Here is a 21,980-nt window from a genome sequence, read left to right on the forward strand (position 1 = left end):
TCAAGTATCATAGCAAAGGGTCTGAATACTTAAGTAAATAAGGTATTTATTTACTTATAAGGTTTTTTATGTTTAATACATTTGGTAAAATTTCTAAAAACCTGTTTTCACTGTCATTATGGGGTATTGTGTGTAGATTGATGAGGAATATTTTTTTTAATCCATTTTTGAATAAGTCTGTAACGTAACATTTGGAAAAAGTCAAGGGGCCTGAATACTTTCCGAAGGCACTGTGTATATATAGTGCATTTGGAAATTATTTAGACCCCTTGACTTTTGAGATTTTGTTACGTAGATTATTCCAAAATTGATTAAAAAGTTTTCCCCCTTCATCAATCTACACACACACACAAACACCCCATAATGACGAAGCAGAAACAGTTTAGAAATATGTTTTAACAAACACTGGTTCCGAGAAGGCAGCACACATACAGACAATACCAAGCCACTACTACAGCGGCCACTGCTAACAGACTACATAGACAAGCCCAATAGGGAGTGACAATATTATTGGGTACCAAAGGGGCGGCAGGTAGCATAGTGGTTAGAGCGCTAGGCCAGTAACCGAAAGGTTGCTGGATCGAATCCCTGAGTTGACAAGGTAAAAATCTGTCGTTCTGCCCACTGGATGTCGATTATGGCAGCCTCCCGAACCTCTCTGATTCAGAGTTGTTGGGTTAAATGCCGAAGACACATTCCAGTTGAATGCATTCAGTTGTATCCCCCTTTCCCTAATATGTTGAGTCATCAAAGTAATCCTATCTATTCTACAGTATACGTATCTATCTGTAAAGTGAGTGTCTATGAGAGTGACTGTATCTGTGTGGATGTTTGCTGCCAGGGGAGAACAGGGCAGGTAACTCAAGTCCAAAGCCAGGGATGGTGGCGAGTGAATGAGAGAGAGAGAGATGAAGGAAGTGAGAGAGGAAGAATGGCAGGGAACAGCATTGCTGCCTAGCCTCTCTGAAATATTCAGGGCCGAGTCACTGGACAGGGGCACGGTGCTATCAGGTTTCACCCTACATTCACCAGGTTTAGGAGGCTTACAGTGAGCAGGCACTGTGGCACTGTGTGTGTGTTATCCACTCAAGTGTGTATATGCCCACTAAGCACTGTCCCAGGTACATTATTTACCTGGCTTATCAGGGTCAATGCAAATAATCAAATGGGCAGCTGACAGCACCATGCTAGTGGAGAGCTTGTGTCATACATGCTGCTATTGACCCAGTTTCACTGTGTCTGCATTTCTATATAAGCCAACCTATTGAAAGAGAAGACTTAGCAGTAACCCAAACCCTTAGGGATCTATGAAATAATCTAAAGGGCTTTTTACACTACTGATCAGGACCGAGGCGAGCCATAGTGTACTGAGCTGGCCTGGTTATGTATCCATCCATCCACATGCTTATTGACCTTAACATGATGCTTATTGTGGGCAATGTAAAAATATACTATCTGAACCAGCCAGCTTGGATTGACACAATCGGCAGGTAACCTAGTGGTTAGAGCGTTGGGCCAGTAACCGAAAGGTTGCTTGATCGAATCCCCAAGCTGACAAGGTAAAAATCCTTGAACAAGGCAGTTAACCCACTGTGCCCCGGTAGGTCATCATTGTAAATAAGAATTTGTTCTTAACTGACCTGCCTAGTTAAATAAATGTTAAATAAAAATTTAAAAAAATAAAAGTGTGAAAAGATTATTGAGGACTGGATGCCTACCCCTGAATCAGGTCATTGGAGTACAGTCTGCTATACACTCAGAATAATCCCCAATTAGTTACAGTCGCCCAAACCATGGGACAGAAACATTCACATACTAACAATACACTTCCGAATCAATTGGTCAGGCAAGAATCAAACAAGATAGAGGAATGTGTTACCTGTTGGTTCTTAGGAAAGCCACATCTACAGTCTGTAGGTGAGACTCAGGTTTCAAAGTTGAAAGTTCAGTCCAATGTGTGGTGTGATTCTGCAACAGAAACAAGAGATATTGAGTTATCAAGGAAACTACACAGAAAATAACACAGGAAATATTTAAGCAATAAGGCACGAGGGGGTGTGGTATACACTACCGGTCAAAAGTTTAAGAACACCTACTCATTCAAGGGTTTTTCTTTCATCAAGGCAAAGGGTGGCTATATGAAGAACCTCAAATATAAAATATTTTGATTTGTTTAATCTTGACACTACAGGGGGTGCTGTTTCAACTTGGACATTTATCGTTCCCAAATTAAACTGCCTCGTACTCAATTCTTGCTCGTACAATATGCATATTATTATTACTATTGGATAGAAAACAATCTCTAGTTTCTAAAACCCGTTTGAATTATGTCTGTGGGTGAACCAGAACTCTTTCTGCAGCGAAATCCATGACAGGAACTGCGAAGGTCTGAAAACGAGGCTCTGTTCTCAGATCAGTTTAAAGCTCTGTATGTATCCTATGGGTCGACATGAACTGCACCCGCCTTCCCCTGGATGTCAGTAACCAATGAGAAGTGGAATGGAGTGTCTACGTAGTTCTCAGAGCTTATAAAAGGCCAAGGAACGAAGTGAGCTCTCTTTTCGTCGTTCGTCATTGCGCAAAGCAAGACCTCAAGATGGCATTTTGAAACGCTCAGTTATCGGCCTTAGCTATATCCGTCTGTAATTTAATTCGATATAGGTGCTGTCTCTTATACACATCTAGATGTGTATAAGAGACAGCGATTTGTGCTGCTAAATATGCACATTTTCGAACAAAACCTATATGCATTGTGTAATATGATGTTACAGGACTGTCATCTGACGAAGTATATCAAGGTTAGTCAAAAATTATATATCTTTTGCTGTATTGTTACGATCGCTAACCTGTGTTGCTGGTAAATTGCTTGTGTTTCTGGCTATTGTGCTAAGCTAATATAATGCTATATTGTGTTTTCGCTGTAAAACACTTAAAAAATCTGACATATTGGCTGGATTCACAAGATGTTGGGCTTTCATTTGCTGTACGCTGTGTATTTTTCAGAAATGTTTTAAGATGAGTAATTAGGTATTTGACGTTGGTCTCTGTAATTATTCTGGCAGCTTCGGCACTATTTCAGATTGCAGCTGCAATGTAGAACTGTGATTTATACCTGAAATATGCACATTTTTCTAAAAAAACATATGCTATACAATAAATATGTTATCAGACTGTCATCTTATGAAGTTGTTTCTTGGTTAGTGGCTATTTATATCTTTATTTGGTCGAATTAGTGATGGCTACTGATGGAGTAAAAAACTGGTGGAGTAAAAAAAGTGGTGTCTTTTGCTAACGTGGTTAGCTAATAGATTTACATATTGTGTCTTCCCTGTAAAACATTTTAAAAATCAGAAATGATGGCTGGATTCACAAGATGTGTATCTTTCATCTGGTGTCTTGGACTTGTGATTTAATGATATTTAGATGCTAGTATTTACTTGTGACGCTATGCTAGGCTATGCTAGTCAGCTTTTTTACTGTGGGGGGTGCTCCCGGATCCGGGTTTGGGAGGAATTAGAGGTTAACACTTTTTTGGTTACTACATGATTCCATATGTGTAATTTCATAGTTGATGTCTTCACTATTATTCTACAATGTAGAAAATAATGAAAATGAAGAAAAACCCTTGAATGAGTAGGTGTTCTAAAACTTTTGACTGGTAGTGTATAGCCAATATACCACGGCTAAGGGCTGTTATTATGCACAACGCAACGCGGAGTACCTGGATACAGCCCATAGCCGTGGAACATTGGCCATATACCACAAACCCCCGAGGTGCCTTATTGCTATTATAAACTGGTTACCAACATAATTAGAGCAGTAAAAATACATGTTTTGCCATTCCCATGGTATACCTTGATATACCACGGTTGTCAGCCAATCAGCATTCAGGACTCGAACCACCCAGTTTATAATGTAAGTTAAGTGTGTGAAGAAAACAAGGCCAACGTGAACTTCAGAAGGTATTGCTCTTGGTGGAGGTTTCCCTTAGGCACATATCTAGGATCAGCTTACCTGAATCCTAATCTTAACCTTTAAGGCAAACTCACAGCTGACCTAGGTACAGTGTCTAGGGGAAACTTTATCTAAAAGGGCAAGGCTTACTCAAGTCATTTTGTTCACCTGACCTAGAATTCCTTACAATCAAATGCTGACCACATTATGTACCAAGAGAATTCTCTTCGATTATAATCACAGCCGTGTATATCCCCCCCTGAGCAGACACCTCGACGGCCCTGAAAGAACTTCATTGGACTCTATGTAAACTGGAAACCACATATCCTGAGGTTGCATTTATTGTAGCTGGGGACTTTAACAAAACTAAATTTGAAAACAAGGCTCCCTAAATTTTATCAGAATATCGAATGCGTCACCCGGGCTGGCAGCATTCTGGATCATTGCTACTCTACCTTCCGCCAACGCATACAAAGCCCTCCCTCGCCCTCCTTTCGGCAAATCTGACCACGACTCCATTTTGTTGCTCCCAGCCTATAGACAGAAACTAAAACAGGAAACGCCCGTGCTCAGGTCTGTTCAACGCTGGTCTGACCAATCTGATTCCAYGCTTCAAGATTGCGTCGATCATGTTGTACCTACAGTGACTATTAAAACCTTCCCCAACCAGAAACCGTGGATTGATGGCAGCATTCGCGAAAAACTGAAAGCGCGAACCACTGCTCTTAAATCATGGCAAGGCAACCGGAAACATGACTGAATACAAACAGTGTAGCAATTCCCTCCGCAAGGCAATCAAACAAGCTAAGCGTCAGTATAGATACAAAGTAAAGTCGGAATTCAACGGCTCAGACACGAGACGTATGTGGCAGGGTCTACAGTCAATCACGGATTACAAAAAGATAACCAGCCCGTCGTGGACACCGACGTCTTGCTTTGAGAACAATACAGTGCCACTTACACGATCCACTACCAAAACCTGCGGGCTCTCCTTCACCGCAACCAACGCGAGTAAAACATTTAAACGTGTTAACCCTCGCAAGGCTGCCGGCCCAGACGGCATCCATAGCCGCGTCCTCAGAGCATGAGCAGACCAGCTGGCTGGTGTGTTTACGGACATATTCAATCAATCCCTATCCCAGTCTGCTGTTCCCACATGCTTCAAGAGGGCCACCATTGTTTCTGTTCCCAAGAAAGCTAAGGTAACTGAGCTAAACGACTATTGCCCCATAGCACTCACTTCCGTCATCATGAAGTGCTTTGAGAGACTAGTCAAGGATCATATCACCTCCACCCTACCTGACACCCTAGACCCACTCCAATTTGTTTACCGCCTCAATAGGTCCACAGACGACGCAATCGCCATCACACTGCCCTATCCCATCTGGACAGGAGGAATACCTATGTAAGAATGCTGTTCATCGATTACAGCTCAGCATTTAACACCATAATACCCTCCAAACTCGTCATTAAGCCCTGGGTCTCGACCCCGCCCTGTGCAACTGGGTCCTGAACTTTGATGGGCCGCCCCCAGGTGGTGAGGGTAGGAAACAACACCTTTTCCACGCTGATCCTCAACACTGGGGCCCCCACAAGGGTGCGTTCTCAGCCCTCTCCTGTACTCCCTGTTCACCCATAACTGCGTGGCCATGCACGCCGCCAACTCAATCATCAAGTTTGCAGACATCACTACAGTGGTCGGCTTGATTACTAACAACGATGAGGAGATGGCCTACAGAGAGGAGGTGAGGGCCCTCGGAGTGTGGTGAAAATAACCTCACACTCAAAATCTACAAAACAAAGGAGATGATTGTGTACTTCAGGAAACCCCCTATCCACATCGACGGGACAGTAGTGGAGAAGGTGGAAAGTTGCTCGGCGTACACACGGACAAACTGAAATGGTCCACCCACACAGACAGGGTGGTGAAGAAGGTGCAACAGAGCCTCTTCAACCTCAGGAGGCTGAAGAAATTTGGCTTGTCACCTAAAACCCTCACAAACTTTTACATATGCACAAATCGGGAGCATCCTGTCGGGCTGTATCACCGCCTGGTACGCAACTGCTCCGCCCAGAACTGTAAGGCTCTCCAAAGGGTAGTGAGGTCTGCGCAATGCATCACCAGGGGCAAACTACCTGCCCTCCAGGACACCTACACCACCCGATGTCACAGGAAGGTCAAAAAGATCATCAAGGACAACAACCACCGAGCCACTGCCTGTTCACCCCGCTATCAACAAGAAGGCGAAGTCAGTACAGGTGCATCAAAGCTGGGACCAAGAGACTTAAATAGTCAAATAAATAGTTAAATAGTCATCACTAACATTGAGTGGCTGCTGCCAACATACTGACTCAAATCTCTAGCCACTTTAATAATAAAAAATTGGATGTAATAAATGTATCAGTAGTTACTTTAAACGATGCCACTTTATATAATGTTTACATACCCTACATTACTTATCTAATATGTATATACTGTACTCTATACCATCTACTGCATCTTGCCTATGCCGCACGGCCATCGCTCATCCATATATTTATATGTACATATTCTTATTCATTCCTTTACACTTGTGTGTATAAGGTAGTTGTAGTGAAATTGTTAGATTACTTGTTAGATATTACTGCACGGTCAGAACTGGAAGCACAAGCATTTCGCTACACTCGCATTAATATCCGCTAACCATGTGTATGTGACAAATAACATTTGATTTGATGTCCAAGACAGAATCAGGTCCCATTCAATAGGAGCAATTTTTCAGATTATGTATCCATTGATTCGACTGTTTTGTGCCCAACATATTGGGAGAAAGGTGTGGTTTTGGGTTATGGTTTGGGATGTGGAACACATAAAACAATGTCATCCAGATATGAATGTGGGCGCCAATCCCAGTGCCTGACAGATGGTTCAGTCCCAGTGGCTGACAGAGGTCGTTGGCTGAAGTGCATGTGAATGGAGCACAGAGCAAGTGGACAGTGAAGAATCACGAGGAGAGAAATTCATGGGCACTAAAATATTAATGACTTTATCTTGCTCAAAATTTGTGAGGCAGTGGCATGTCTACATTAGGGAGAATAAACACTGGCGTGAGACAGGACGCTGTTCAATTAGATTCTCAATAGATAACTTCACAGGTAGAAGACGTGTGTGTATGTGTGTGTGATGTTTGGCAAATATGGAACGGTAGGTTAATCTCATTCGCATACATAAACACACACAGATGTTTTTTTCACATAAACACAGATCTGTCTGTCAAGGAGGCTTTTGAGATGGGGGCTCTTTGCACATTACACAAACTGCCACACACACACACACACACACACACACATACACACGAGAGAGAAAACGCTGACAAAACTCAGCGCTTTGCTGCGCAGGCCAGGTCTAGGTAAAGCCCTGGAGGACAGACAGGAGCTTTGTACCAGCAGGGCTGCTCTCTACCACAGGCTGGCTGGCTTACTTATGGTTTTTCCATTTCCTCATGACTGAGTTGGGCTGGGGAGCTAAATAAACCACTTTAACCTGGGAATGGGGGAAAGGAGTTCTCTCACAAACACAGATCGATAACTTGCTAGAAACCGCTAACTTCCTAGAAACAAAACATTCATATGATGACTATCTCTGAAACTCACTTAGCTAATACTTTTGATGTTACAAAGGTAGCAATACATGGTTACACCATCTACAGATGAGATAGGAATGTCAATGGCGGTGGTGTTGCTGTTTATATTCAGTCATATTCCTGTGAAGCTTAGAGAGGATCTCATGTCAAATGCTGTTGAAGTGATATGGCTACAGGATCACCTACCTCACCTAAAGCCCATTCATGTGGGAAGTTTCTATAGGACCACCAAGTTCTAACAGGTCGGTATCTGGATAACGACTGTGAAATGCTAGATAATGTATGTGATATCAACAGAGAGGTATATTTTCTGGGCAACCGAAATATTGACTGGCTTTCATCAAGCAGTCCACTCAAGAAAAAGCTTAAAAGTGTAACCAGTGCCTGCAACCTGGTTCAGGTTATCAGTGAAACAAATCAGGGTATTAACAAACAGCACAGGCATGAAATCCACATTTTTTTTTCACCTTTATTTAACTAGGTAGGCAGGTTGAGAACAAGTTCTCATTTACAACTGTGACCTGGCCAAGATAAAGCAAAGCAGTTCGACACAAAACAACACAGAGTTACACATGGAGTAAAACAAACATACAGTCAATAATACAGTAGAAAAATAAGTCTATATACAATGTGAGCAAATGAGGTGAGATAAGGGAGGTAAAGGCAATAAATAGGCCATGGTGGCGAAGTAAATACAATTTAGCAATTAAAACACTGGAATGGTAGATTTGACAGTAGATGATTGTGCAAAGTAAAAATACTGGGGTGCAAATTGGCAAAATAAATACATAAATACAGTAGGTTAATTGGGCTATTTACAGATGGGCTATGTACAGGTGCAGTGATCTGTGAGCTGCTCTGACAGCTGGTACTTAACCTCTTTGGGATATGGGGGCGCTGTTATCACTTTGTAAAAAATCGTTCCCAAATTAAACTGCCTCGTACTCAATTCTTGCTCGTACAATATGCATATTAKTATTACTATTGGATAGAAAACACTCTCAAGTTTCTAAAACCGTTTGAAWTATATCTGTGAGTAAAACAGAACTCATTTTGCAGCAAACTTCCTGTCTGGAAGTGAAAAATCTGAAATCGAGGCTCTGTTCCAGGGCCTTCCTATTCATTTGCTTCAAATCTATGGCTATACATGCACTTCATACGCCTTCCACTAGATGTCAATAGGCAGTGAGAGGTGAAATGGGGTGTATAGCTTGATCTGAGGTCAAAAGAGAGCTCTTGGAATGACATGACCCCAATTTCCTTTTTTCAGGAAGGCGCGGGAAGGAACTCTGGATTGCCTTCTGAAAAGCTTTCGTTAGATGGCTAATATCTCCGGCTTTGATTTTATTTGATAAATGTGATAATATCATCGTGAAGTATGTTTTTTTCAATATAGTTTTATCAGATTATTGAAAGTTTAATCGGGAGTTTTGGCGTGTTCCGTTCTCTGCGTTTGGTGATGATGGACAGCTTCGCGCCACTTGGCTAGCTTTGGTTGCTAATTCGACAGGAAAAAAGGACATTCTAAAACCAAACAACGATTGTTCTGGACAAAGGACCCCTTGTACAAGATTCTGATGGAAGCTCAGCAAAAGTAGGAACCATTTATGATGTTATTTCGTATTTCTGTCGAAAATGTTTAGTATTATTTTCCGCCCTGATTTTGGGCGCGGTCTCGCTATAACGTAAGCTGTATGTCGTACTAAAAAGTTATTTTTAGAATTCTAACACGGCGATTGCATTAAGAACTAGTGTATCTTTCATTTGCTGTACAACATGTATTTTTTAGTAAAGTTTATGATGAGTTATTTGGTCAGAATAGGTGAGTGTCAGAAATATATCCGGAGATTCTGGGAAAAAGTTGCTACGTTTTCACAATGTATAACCACGGATTTCGGCTCTAAATATGCGCATTTTCGAACAAAACATAAGTGTATTGTATAACCTGATGTTATAGGACTGTCATCTGATGAAGCTTGTCAAGGTTAGTGAAAAATTATATATCTTTTGCTGGTTTTTTGCGATCGCTAACTTTTGCTGCTGATAAATGGGTTGTGTTTTTGGCTATTGTGGTAAGCTAATATAATGCTATATTGTGTTTTCGCTGTAAAACACTTAAAATATCTGAAATATTGGCTGGATTCACAAGATGTTTATCTTTCATTTGCTGTACACCATGTATTTTTCATAAATGTTTTATGATGAGTATTTAGGTATTTCACGTTGGTCTCTGTAATTGTTCTAGCTGCTTCGGTGCTATTTGTGATTGTAGCTGCAATGTAAAACTATGATTTATACCTGAAATATGCACATTTTTCGAACAAAACATAGATTTATTGTATAATATGTTATAAGACTGTCATCTGATGAAGTTGTTTCTTGGTTAGTGACTAATTCTATCTCTATTTGGTCGGTTTTGTGCAAGCTACCTGTGCTGTGAAAGAAATGTCGGTCCTTTTTTTATTTGGTGGTGAGCTAACATAAATATACGCGGTGTTTTCGCTGTAAAACATTTGTAAAAATCGGACATGTTGGCTGGATTCACAAGATGTTTATCTTTCATTYGCTGTATTGGACTTGTTAATGTGTGAAAGTTAAATATTTCAAAAAAATATTTTTTGAATTTCGCATTTTCAGTGGAATGTGGGGCGGAACCCCGGGGCTGTAAAGGTTAAAGCTAGTGAGGGAGATAAGTGTTTCCAGTTTCAGAGATGTTTGTAGTTCGTTCCAGTCATTGGCAGCAGAGAACTGGAAGGAGAGGCGGCCAAAGAGGAATTGGCTTTGGGGGTGACAAGTGAGATATACCTGCTGGAACGCGTGCTACGAGTGGGTGCAACTATGGTGACCAGCGAGCAGAGATAAGGCTGGACTTTACCTAGAAGGGTCTTGTAAATGACCTGGAGCCAGTGGGTTTGGCGACGAGTATGTTGAACATAATAAACGGCTCTCTATCCACCGGATGTGTACCAAACTCACTAAAAGTGGCAGTAATAAAGCCTCTCTTGAAAAAGCAAAACCTTGACTCAGAAAATATAAAAAACTATCAGCCTATATCGAATCTTCCATTCCTCTCAATTTTATAAAAAGCTGTTGCGCAGCAACTCACTGCCTTCCTGAAGACAAACAATGTATACGAAATGCTTCAGTCTGGTTTTAGACCCCATCATAGCACTGAGACTGCACTTGTGAAGGTGGTAAATGACCTTTTAATGGGGTCAGACCGAGGCTCTGCATCTGTCCTCGTGCTCCTAGACCTTAGTGCTGCTTTTGATACCATCGATCACCACATTCTTTTGGAGAGATTGGAAACCCAAATTGGTCTACACGGACAAGTTCTGCCTGGTTTAGATCTTATCTGTCGGAAAGATATCAGTTTGTCTCTGTGAATGGTTTGTCCTCTGACAAATCAACAGTAGATTTCAGTGATCCTCAAGGTTCCGTTTTAGGACCACTATTGTTTTCACTATATATTTTACCTCTTGGGGATGTCATTCGAAAACATAATGTTAACTTTCACTGCTATGCGGATGACACACAGCTGTACATTTCAATGAAACATGGTGAAGCCCCAAAATTGCCCTCGCTAGAAGCCTGTGTTTCAGACATAAGGAAGTGGATGGCTGTAAACTTTCTACTTTTAAACTCGGACAAAACAGAGATGCTTGTTCTAGGTCCCAAGAAACAAAGAGATCTTCTGTTGAATCTGACAATTAATCTTGATGGTTGTACAGTCATCTCAAGTAAAACTGAAGGACCTCGGCGTTACTATGGACCCTGATCTCTCTTTTGACGAACATATCAAGACTGTTTCAAGGACAGCTTTTTTCCATCTACGTAACATTGCAAAAATCAGAAACCTTCTGTCCAAAAATGATGCAGATGCTTTTGTTACTTCTAGGTTAGACTACTGCAATGCTCTACTTTCCGGCTAAAGCACTAAATAAAATTCAGTTAGGATTCTAGCAGCCGTATTTAGCACTGACTAGAACCCAAAAATGTGATCATATTACTCCAGTGCTAGCCTCCCTACACTGGCTTCCTGTTAAGGCAAGGGCTGATTTCAAGGTTTTACTGCTAACCTACAAAGCTTTACATGGGCTTACTCCTACCTATCTTTCCGATTTGGTCCTGCCGTACATACCTACACGTACGCTACGGTCACAAGACGCAGGCCTCCAAATTGTCCCTAGAATTTCTAAGCAAACAGCTGGAGGCAGGGCTTTCTCCTATAGAGCTCAATTTTTATGGAATAGTCTACCTACCCATGTGAGAGACGCAGACTCGGTCTCAACCTTTAAGTCTTTACTGAAGACTCATCTCTTCAGTAGGTCATATGATTGAGTGTAGTCTGGCCCAGGAGTGTGAAGGTGAACGGATAGGCTCTGGAGCAACGAACCGCTCTTGCTGCCTCTGCCTGGCCGGTTCCCCTTTCTCCACTGGGATTCTCTGCCTCTAACCTTATTACAGGGACTGAGTCACTGGCTTACTGGTGCTCTTCCATGCCGTCCCTAGGAGGGGTGCGTCACTTGAGTGGGTTGAGTCACTGACGTGATCTTCCTGTCTGGGTTGGAGGCTATTTTGTAAATGACATAGCCAAAGTCGAGGATCGGTAAGATGGTCAATTTTACGAGGGTATGTTTGGCAGCATGAGTGAAGGATGCTTTGTTGCGAAATAGGAAGCCAATTCTAGATTTAACATAGAGTTTACAGTCTAACCAGACACCTAGGTATTTGTAGTTGTCCACATATTCTAAGTCAGAACCGTCCAGAGTAGTGATGCTGGACGGGCGGGCAGGTGCAGGCAGCGATCGGTTGAAGAGCATGCATTTAGTTTCACTTGCATTTAAGAGCAGTTGGAGGGCACGGAAGGAGAGTTGTATGGCATTGAAGCTCGTCTGGAGGGTTGTTAACACAGTGTCCAAAGAAGGGCCAGAAGTATACAGAATGGTGTCATCTGCGTAGAGGTGGATCAGAGACTCACCAGCAGCAAGAGCGGCATCATTGATATATACAGAGAAGAGAGTCGGCCCAAGAATTGAACCCTGTGGCACCCCCATAGAGACTGCCAGAGGCCCGGACAACAGGCCCTCAGATTTAACACACTGAACTCTGTCGGAGAAGTAGTTGGTGAACCAGGCGAGGCAATCATTTGAGAAACCAAGGCTGTTGAGTCTGCCGATGAGGATGTGGTGATTGACAGAGTCGAAAGCCTTGGCCAGGTCAATGAATACGGCTGCACAGTATTGTTTCTTATCGATGGCGGTTAAGATATCATTTAGGACCTTGAGCGTAGCTGAGGTGTACCCATGACCAGCTCTGAAACCAGATTGCATAGCGGAGAAGGTACGGTGGGATTCAAAATGGTCGGTGATCTGTTTGTTAACTTGGCATTCGAAGACCTTAGAAAAGGCAGGGTAGGACAGATATAGGTCTGTAGCAGTTTGTGTCAAGAGTGTCCCTCCCTTTGAAAAGGGGGATTACTGCAGCTGCTTTCCAATCTATGGGAATCTCAGAAGACACAAAAGAGAGGTTGAACAGGCTAGTAATAGGGGTTGCAACAATTTCGGGAGATAAATTTAGAAAGGGTCCAGATTGTCTAGCCCGGCTGATTTGTGGGGGTCGAGATTTTGCAGCTCTTTCAGGACATCAGCTGACTGGATTTGGCAGAAGGAGAAAGCTTGGGCGAGTTGCTGTGGGGGGTGCAGTGCTGTTGACCGGGGCAGGGGTGGCCAGGTGGAAAGCATGGCCAGCCGTAGAAAAATGCTTATTGAAATTCTCAATTATAGTGGATTTATCAGTGGTGACAGAGTTTCCTATCCTCAGTGCAGWGGGCAGCTGGGAGGAGGTGCTCTTATTCTCCATGGACTTTACAATGTCCCAGAACTTTTTTGTGCTTGTGTTGTAGGAAGCAAATTTCTGGTTGAAAAAGCTAGCATTGGCTTTTCTAACTGCCTGTGTATATTGGTTTCTAACTTCCCTGAAAAGTTGCATTTCACGGGGGCTGTTCAATGCTAATGCAGAACGCCACAGGATGTTTTTGTGTTGGTTAAGGGCAGTCAGGTCTGGAGAGAACCAAGGGCTATATCTGTTCCTGGTTCTAAATTTCTTGAATGGGGCATGCTTATTTAAGATGGTGAGGAAGACATTTAAAAAAAATAACCAGGCATCCTTTACTGACGGGATGAGGTCAATATATTCAATATATTCATCACATCTTTACTAATGCTGCAAAAATCTGCTCTAAAGCAGTATCCACATCCATCAGACTTAGTGATCATAATATAGTAGCCATATCTAGGAAAACCTACGTTCCAAATACTGGGCCTAATATAGTGTATAAGAGGTCATACAAGAGGTGTTGTCGTGATTCCTATGTAGAAAAATATTTGCTGGTATGTAATGAGGAGCAACCAAAGGCTGTACTTGAAGCAATTTCATAAATGCGTATTCCAGTTTCTAATAAGCACGCACTCATTAAGACAATACCTGTACAAACTATTAAATCCCTGTGAATTGATGTAGAATTGAAAAATTGTATGGTTGAGAGGGATGAGGCAAAAGGAATGGCAAATAAGTCTGGCTGCACAGCCGATTGGTCGACATATATTGTCTATTAACAAAGACAAGTCACCTGGGTGAAAAATTATTGAGAATGATAGACTATTGCCACCCCTAATTTCCATCTCTTCAATATAAGCCTACAAGAAAGTGTGTGCTCGCAGGCCTGGAGGGAAGCAAAATTCATTCCACTACCCAAGTATAGCAAAGCACCCTTCACTGACTCAAATTGCCGACTTATCAGACCATTAGCAACCCTTGGTAAACTTTTGTTTGACCAGATACAATACTATTTCACAGTAAACAAATTTAGAACAGACTTTCAGCACGCTTATTGGGAAGGACATTCAACAGGTTACACAAATGAGTGAAATTGATAAGGAGATTGGTTTGTTAGACCTCAGTGCAGCTTTTGACACTATCGATCACAATCAGCTGCTGGGAAAAAAGCTTTACATCCCCTGCTATATCGAGGATCGAGAGTTACCTGGGGCGGCAGGTAGCCTAGTGGTTAGAGCGTTGGGCCAGTAACTGAAAGGTTGCTAGATCGAATCCCCGAGCTGACAAGATAAAAAATCTGTCATTATGCCCCTGAACAAGGCAGTTGACCCACTGTTCCTAGGCAGTAATTGTAAATAAGAATTTGTTCTTAACTGACTTTCCTAGTTAAATAAAGGTTAAATAAAAAATAAAAAAATACCTGTCTAATAGAATACAGAGGGTGTTCTTTAATGGAAGCCTATTCAACAAAATCGAGGTAGAGTCAGGGGAGCTGTCTAGGCCTCTTACTTTTAAAAAACTTGACTAATGACCTGCCACTGAGTAAAGACAGTGTGTCTATGTATGCTATTTACTCAAGACTATACACATCAGCTACCACTATCCACGAACTACCACAGCAGGTGAAATCACTGCAACACAAAGCTGCAGTCAGTTTTAGAATGGGTGGCAAGAAATGAGCAAAATGTTTAAAAAAGAATAAAAGCATTATATTTGGTACAAATCATTCACTAAACCCCTAACCTCAACTAAATCTTGAAATTAATAATGTGAAAATTGAGCAAGTTGAGCAAGTTGAGGAGACTAAACCTCATGCTAGCAGATACCCATACACTTCCAGTCATTGTGCTAATGCTAGTTAGAGGTAGTTTCGTGAGCCAATACTAACTTCCATCATACTGGACACAGATAGAAAAATGGTATCCACAAGTTCATCTGACTCTGGGGAAGTAGAAAAATGGCCTCATTGCCAAAAATGTAAATGTACATGGAGAGCTAACATCAATAACAGGAGATTGACTGCATCACTACTTGTATTTGTGCGAGGTGTTGAAAGCACCGAGTTGTCTGTTCAAACGACTAGCACACAGCTCAGACACCTATGCCCCACAAGACATGCCACCAGAGGTCTCTTCACAGTGCCAAAGTCCAGAACCCGACTATGGGAAACAATACTACATAGGAAACATGACTAAATGGAACACCATTCCACATCAAGTAACTTATGCAAGCAGTAAAATCTGATTGAAAAAAAAGCAGTTAAAACTACACCTTATGGAACAGCACCAACTGTGAGGAGACACAAACACAGACACACACATACAGTACCAGTTAAGTTTGGACATACCTACTCATTCAAGGGTTTTAATTTTTACTGTTTTCTACATTGTAGAATGATAGTGAAGTTATCAAAACTATAAAATAACACATATGGAATCACGTAGTAACCAAAAAAAGTGTTATACAAATCAAAATATATTTTATATTCTTCAAAGTAGCCACCATTTGCCTTGACAGCTTTTCACACTTGGCATTCTCTCAAATCCAAACTTTTGACTGGTACTGACATTGTAATATTATTATATTGCTGTATTTTGGATTGTGTGTAGTACATAATGTGTTGTGCAATGTTTTGTATGTAATCACCTTAAATCTTGTTTGCACCCCAGGAAGAGTAGCTGCTGCTTTGGGGATCCGTAACAAATAAACATGCGTACAGAAACACGACCGCACAATCTCTACAAAACAGATGTTATCAAAGATCTCAGATGACTATTGTCTATAATGTCTAAGTAGCCATTAGAAATCCAATCAATAACCGTAATAGATCACTATATCACTACAAGGCTCCTCATTCCAATTAGTGGCATACATGAATCCATACATCCATCTTAAAGCTACAGTATGAAACTCTGCTGAATATCCTGACGGGAGAAACAAAGGCTTATAATTTTTGTTATCCATCCCAACTAACGACCCCCTAACCCTATATGAGGAGGATGCTCTTCTAATGTTTCTATGACAACCATGGAGGAAGGGATGGCACACGCGCGTACTGTCGGGGATTGATGCGCGCTGAAGACGACTTCTCTCATGAAGGCAGGAAAGAGCGAGGGGGAGGGATGAGGGGATGAAGAGAGGGAAAGCAGAGGGAGGGTGGGGAAGTAGGCCAAATATAGGAACAGTATAATGAGCTGGGTTCTTATCATCTCTCCATCACATCCATGTCCTCCTCCACACTATCTTCTCTCCCACCTTTCACTTAATCCACATGCCCAACCAATTGACGGCAGCAACCATCATCCCACTCACTGCTACATTTCCCAGAGGCCCCCTGGAGCAGAAAGAGGTATAGGCACGTTGTCATTTTTTAAATGTTTACATTTTAGTCATTTAACAGACGGTCTTATCCAGAGTCTTACACTTAGTGTGACACAACCACATATATCACAGTCGTAGTCAGCGTCACATATCACAGTCGTAGTCAGCGTCACATATCACAGTCGTAGTCAGCGTCACATATCACAGTCGTCATTCACGTGCATTTCTCCTCAAAAAGAAGTTCAGCAGAGCCAGTTCTAGAGGCGGCGAGGAGGGGGAAAGAGGACGAAAATGCACTTGTACATTACATTTTATAGATAAAATAAGTAGCATATTTTAACGTGTTCATATTTTTCTTCTCCGACAACACAACAGCTGATTTAAAAGGGAGTGTGGCAGATTTTAAAAACTCTTCTGTGAACGACTGACTATACTCAATGAAAGGTGGCTATCGAGGACTGAAAGGGGATACCTAGTCAGTTGAAGGACACTCTTCCGTTCCCCTACTAATGAATTGACACTCTCCTTGACCACTTATCGGTTTCTGGGTCACGGAGGAGAGTGGACAGACTTTTGCACAAATTAGAAAAGGCCCATGACAGTGTAGGTAGGCTCAGTTCAAAAAGGCTACTTGGAAAATGCATCCTTAGTACCTCCTTTAACTTCTGAGAATATCACTATCTACTGGATCCTTCTTTCATCTATCCAATAGTGTGAGGTCAGTGATTACCTCAAGGAAGGAAGCATTTAAAAAAGTACCATAACAGGGCAATAGGATTTTCCTATGCTTAAATGAAAAAAGCTGTGAATGTTTTGGGGGTCACCTTATCACAGTGTTTATCATGGACACGATTGAAGCGGAGCTGAGGCAAAAGTGACTGGGTCACAACCGCAGAGCTGATGGCTTCAGAGAGCAAGTTGATGAGGCTCAATCTAGTTTACTAAATTGCAGGCTAGTCACCAGGCTACATACAGTGGGGAGAACAAGTATTTGATACACTGCCGATTTTGCAGGTTTTCCTACTTACAAAGCATGTAGAGGTCTGTAATTTTTATCATAGGTACACTTCAACTGTGAGAGACGAAATCTAAAACAAAAATCCAGAAAATCACATTGTATGATTTTTAAGTAATTAATTTGCATTTTATTAACATGACATAAGTATTTGATCACCTACCAACCAGTAAGAATTCCGGCTCTCACAGACCTGTTAGTTTTTCTTTAAGAAGCCTCCTGTTCTCCACTCATTACCTGTTTAACTGCACCTTGTTTGAACTCGTTACCTGTATAAAGGACACCTGTCCACACACTCAATCAAACAGACTCAACCTCTCCACAATGGCCAAGACCAGAGAGCTGTGTAAGGACATCAGGGATAAAATTGTAGCCTGCACAAGGCTGGGATGGGCTACAGGACAATAGGCAAGCAGCTTGGTGAGAAGGCAACAACTGTTGGGCGCATTATTAGAAATGGAAGAAGTTCAAGATGACGGTCAATCACCTCGGTCTGGAGCTCCATGCAAGATCTCACTCGTGGGCATCATTGATCATGAGGAGGTGAGGGATCAGCCAGAACTACACAGCAGGACCTGGTCAATGACCTGGGAGCTGGGACACAAGTCTCAAAGAAAACCATTAGTAACACACTACGCATCATGGATTAAAATCCTGCAGCGCATGCAAGGTCCCACTGCTCAAGCCAGCGCATGTCAGGCGCGAAGTTTGCCAATGACCATCTGGATGATCCAGAGGAGGAATAGAGAAGGTCGTGTGGTCTGATGAGACAAAAATAGAGCTTTTTGGTCTAAACTCCACTCGCGTGTTTGGAGGAAGAAGGATGATGAGTTACAACCCAAGACCCCATCCCAACGTGAAGCATGGAGGTGAAACATCGATTCTTTGGGGATGCTTTTCTGCAAAGGGGTCAGGACGAATGCACGTATTGAGGGGGGATGGATGGGGCCATGTCATCGCCGATCTTGGCCAACAACTCCTTCCTCAGTAAGAGCATTGAAAGATGGTCGTCGGCTGGGTCTTCCAGCATGACAACGAAACGAAACACACAGCCAGGGCAACTAAGGAGTGGCTCCGTAAGAAAGCATCTCAAGGTCCTGGAGTGGTCTAGCCAGTCTCCAGACCTGAACCCAATAGAAATCTTTGGAGGGAGCTGAAAGTCCGTATTGCCCAGACGACAGCCACGAACCTGAAGGATCTGGGGAAGGTCTGTATGGAGGAGTGGGGCCAAAATCCTGCTGCAGTGTGTGCAAACATGGTAGAACTAACAGAAACGTATGAGCTCTGTAATTGCAAAACAAGGTTTTCTGTACCAAATATTAAGTTCTGCTTTTCTGATGTATCAAATACTTATGTCATGCAATAAAATGCAAATTAATTATTTAAAAATCACACAATGTGATTTTCTGGATTTTTGTTTTAGATTCCGTCTCTCACAGTTGAAGTGTACCTATGATAAAAATTACAGACCTCTACATGCTTTGTAAGTAGGAAAACCTGCAAAATCGGCAGTGTATCAAATACTTGTTCTCCCCACTGTACATCTGGGTTGAGGTTCAGGCTAAAGACTGCCACTGAAGAACAGACGTGGAACCATAAAATAGAATGAATACATCCAAATGAAATGGATATACAGTATCCGTTCGTTTTTTCCACTCTCGCCTTCCTCCTTTTAAGAAACCACCAAATTTATTAGAGACTTAGAATGTTCTACCTGCATGACATCAGATATTTCAAGGCAATTAAACCAACATTTTATTCCGAATGTAAACTACAGTAGAATGTTTGCCATGGGAGATGTTAGGAGCCAAGATGGAGGCTTGAGTTACTCTTCTGTATATACGGCACTGCACCACCAAGCTTCCAGTGTTGTTTCTTCAAACTCTCCGGCTCCCTGGGGATTAAGTGGCTTTGTTAATCCCAGAGGGATTAGGGAGATTTGGGGATCTGGGGCAGTGGCCCAATCTGAACAGCCTCACAGCTCACTGAGACTCAGAGATTTGACTGAATGAAATGGGAGCAGTTAGTAGATATAGATATAGAGGTGAGAGGCTAAGAGGTTAGAAAGTTTGTCTTTTTTTATCTTTTATAAACAATACAAAACATACTCATACAAACATCATTACGTCACACCTGCCCAGACCCACTATGTGATATTTAATATATATTTTTAGATTATTTTTTATTTTTTACAAACCTGTTTTTGCTTTGTAATTATGGGCTATTGTGTGTAGATTGATGAGGGGGGAAAACTATTTAATAAACTGTACAGGAAGGCTGTAATGTAACAAAATATTTGGGAAAAGTCAAGGGATCTGAATACTTTCCGAACGCACTGTATCTCTTCCAACACTCTATAAATGTTGCTGACTGTCCATCTATTTCTACTCTCTCTTCCCATACAGTGCATTTGCAAAGTATTCAGACCCCTTCACTTATTCCACATTTTGTAACGCTACAATTAATTAAATTGTAGTTCTCATCAATCTACACACAATACCCCATAATGACGTAGCAAAAAACTAGTTGAGACATTTTTGCAAATGTATAAAGAAAATAAACTGAAATATCACATTTACATGAGTATTCAGAGCCTTTACTCAGTACTTTGTTGAAGCACCTTTGGCAGTGATTACAGCCTCAAGTCTTCTTGGGTATGACGCTACAAGCTTGGCACACTTGTATATAGATTCTCTTTCTTTTTTTCTACCATGTTATTGACTTGTTTATTGTTTACTCCATGTGTAACTCTGTGTTGTCTGTTCACACTGCTAGCTTTATCTTGGCCAGGTCGCAGTTGCAAATGAGAACTTGTTCTCAACTAGCCTACCTGGTTAAATAAAGGTGAAATAAAAAAAATAAAAATAAAATAAAAACACCTGTATTTGGGGAGTTTCTCCCATTTTTCTCAGCAGATCCTCTCAAGCTCTGTCAGGTTGGATGGAGAGCATCGCTTTACAACTATTTTCAGGTCTCTCCAGAGATGTTCAATCGGGTTCAAGTCCGGGCCACTCAAGGACATTGAGACTTTTTCCGAAGCCACTCCTGCATTGTTATGGCTGTGTGCTTAGGGTTGTTGTCCTGTTGGAAGGTGAACCTTCGCCCCAGTCTGAGATCCTGATCACTCTGCAGCAGGTTTTTATCAAGGACCTCTCAGTACTTTGCGCCGTCCATCTTTCCCTCGATCCTGACTAGTCTCGCAGTCCCTGCCGCAGAAAAACATCCCCACAGCATGATGCTGCCACCACCATYCTTCACCGTAGGGATGGTGCCAGTCTTGAGTTCATCAGACCAGAGAATCTTGTTTATTATGGTCTGGGAGTCCTTTAAGTGCCATTTAGCAAACTCCAAGCGGGCTGTTATGTGATTTTTACTGAGGAGTGGCTACCGTCTGGCCACTCTAACATAAAGGCCTAATTGGTGGAGTGCTGCAGAGATTGTTTACCTTCTGGAAGGTTCTCCCATCTCCAGAGGAACTCTGGAGCTCTGTCAGAGTGACGTCCCTGACCTAGGCCCTTCTCCCCAGATTGCTCAGTTTGGCTGGGCGGCCAACTCTAGGAAGAGTCTTGGTGGTTCCAAACTTCTTCCATTTAAGAAAGATGGAGGCCACTGGGTTCTTGGGGAACTTCAATGCTGCAGAGTCTCATAGTAAAGGGTCTGAATACTTTAGTAAATAAGGTATTTCTGTTATGTATTTTTAATCAATTTAAAAACATTTCTAAAAACCTGTTTTCGCTTTGTCATTATGGGGTATTGTGTGTAGATTGATGAGGCAAAAAAAGTATTTTATCAATTTTAGAATAAGGCAGTAACCTAACAAAACGTAGAAAAGGGGAAGGGGTCTGAATACATTCCGAATGCACTATACACCTTATTCAATGCTCTCTCCCTCTCTCTGCTGCCCCTCCTTCCATCCCCATCTCCCCAGGCCAGCAGCAGTGTCCTCTGCTCTCCTGTAGGTAAAGGTGACCCTGCAAGGGTGAAATCCATTGACAATTTCCAAAATGGAATTAACGCGAGTCAAACAAGGTGCCATTGTAAGGCGAGATTCTACACTCACATGGTCTAAAAACAAGAGTTTGCAGGATGTGTATGCTTTAGAGTATATAGTCACCTACAAAATAAAAAAGCCATAGAAATGTATTTGAGCAGCACCAGGTGTACAGAATTTGCTTTTAAATTTGTACATTGTCACTATTTTGGAAAACACTGTTTTAAGCAGTGGAGGC

The 21,980-nt window shown here is 41.9% G+C and overlaps 1 protein-coding gene across 2 annotated transcripts in view; it reads right to left on the minus strand.

Annotated features, from left to right (window-relative positions):
* LOC111979706 (SPRY domain-containing SOCS box protein 4-like) overlaps positions 1–21,980 on the minus strand; it is a 127,324-nt gene that overhangs the window by 83,850 nt on the left and 21,494 nt on the right. For both annotated transcript variants that reach the window (XM_024010374.1, XM_024010376.2), the window contains exon 2: positions 1,880–1,968. The gene's annotated coding sequence lies outside the window, so the exon portion shown is untranslated. The remainder of the gene's footprint in view (positions 1–1,879; positions 1,969–21,980) is intronic.

Source organism: Salvelinus sp. IW2-2015, linkage group LG19, assembly GCF_002910315.2.
Source record: "Salvelinus sp. IW2-2015 linkage group LG19, ASM291031v2, whole genome shotgun sequence".
Classification (NCBI taxonomy): domain Eukaryota; kingdom Metazoa; phylum Chordata; class Actinopteri; order Salmoniformes; family Salmonidae; genus Salvelinus; species Salvelinus sp. IW2-2015.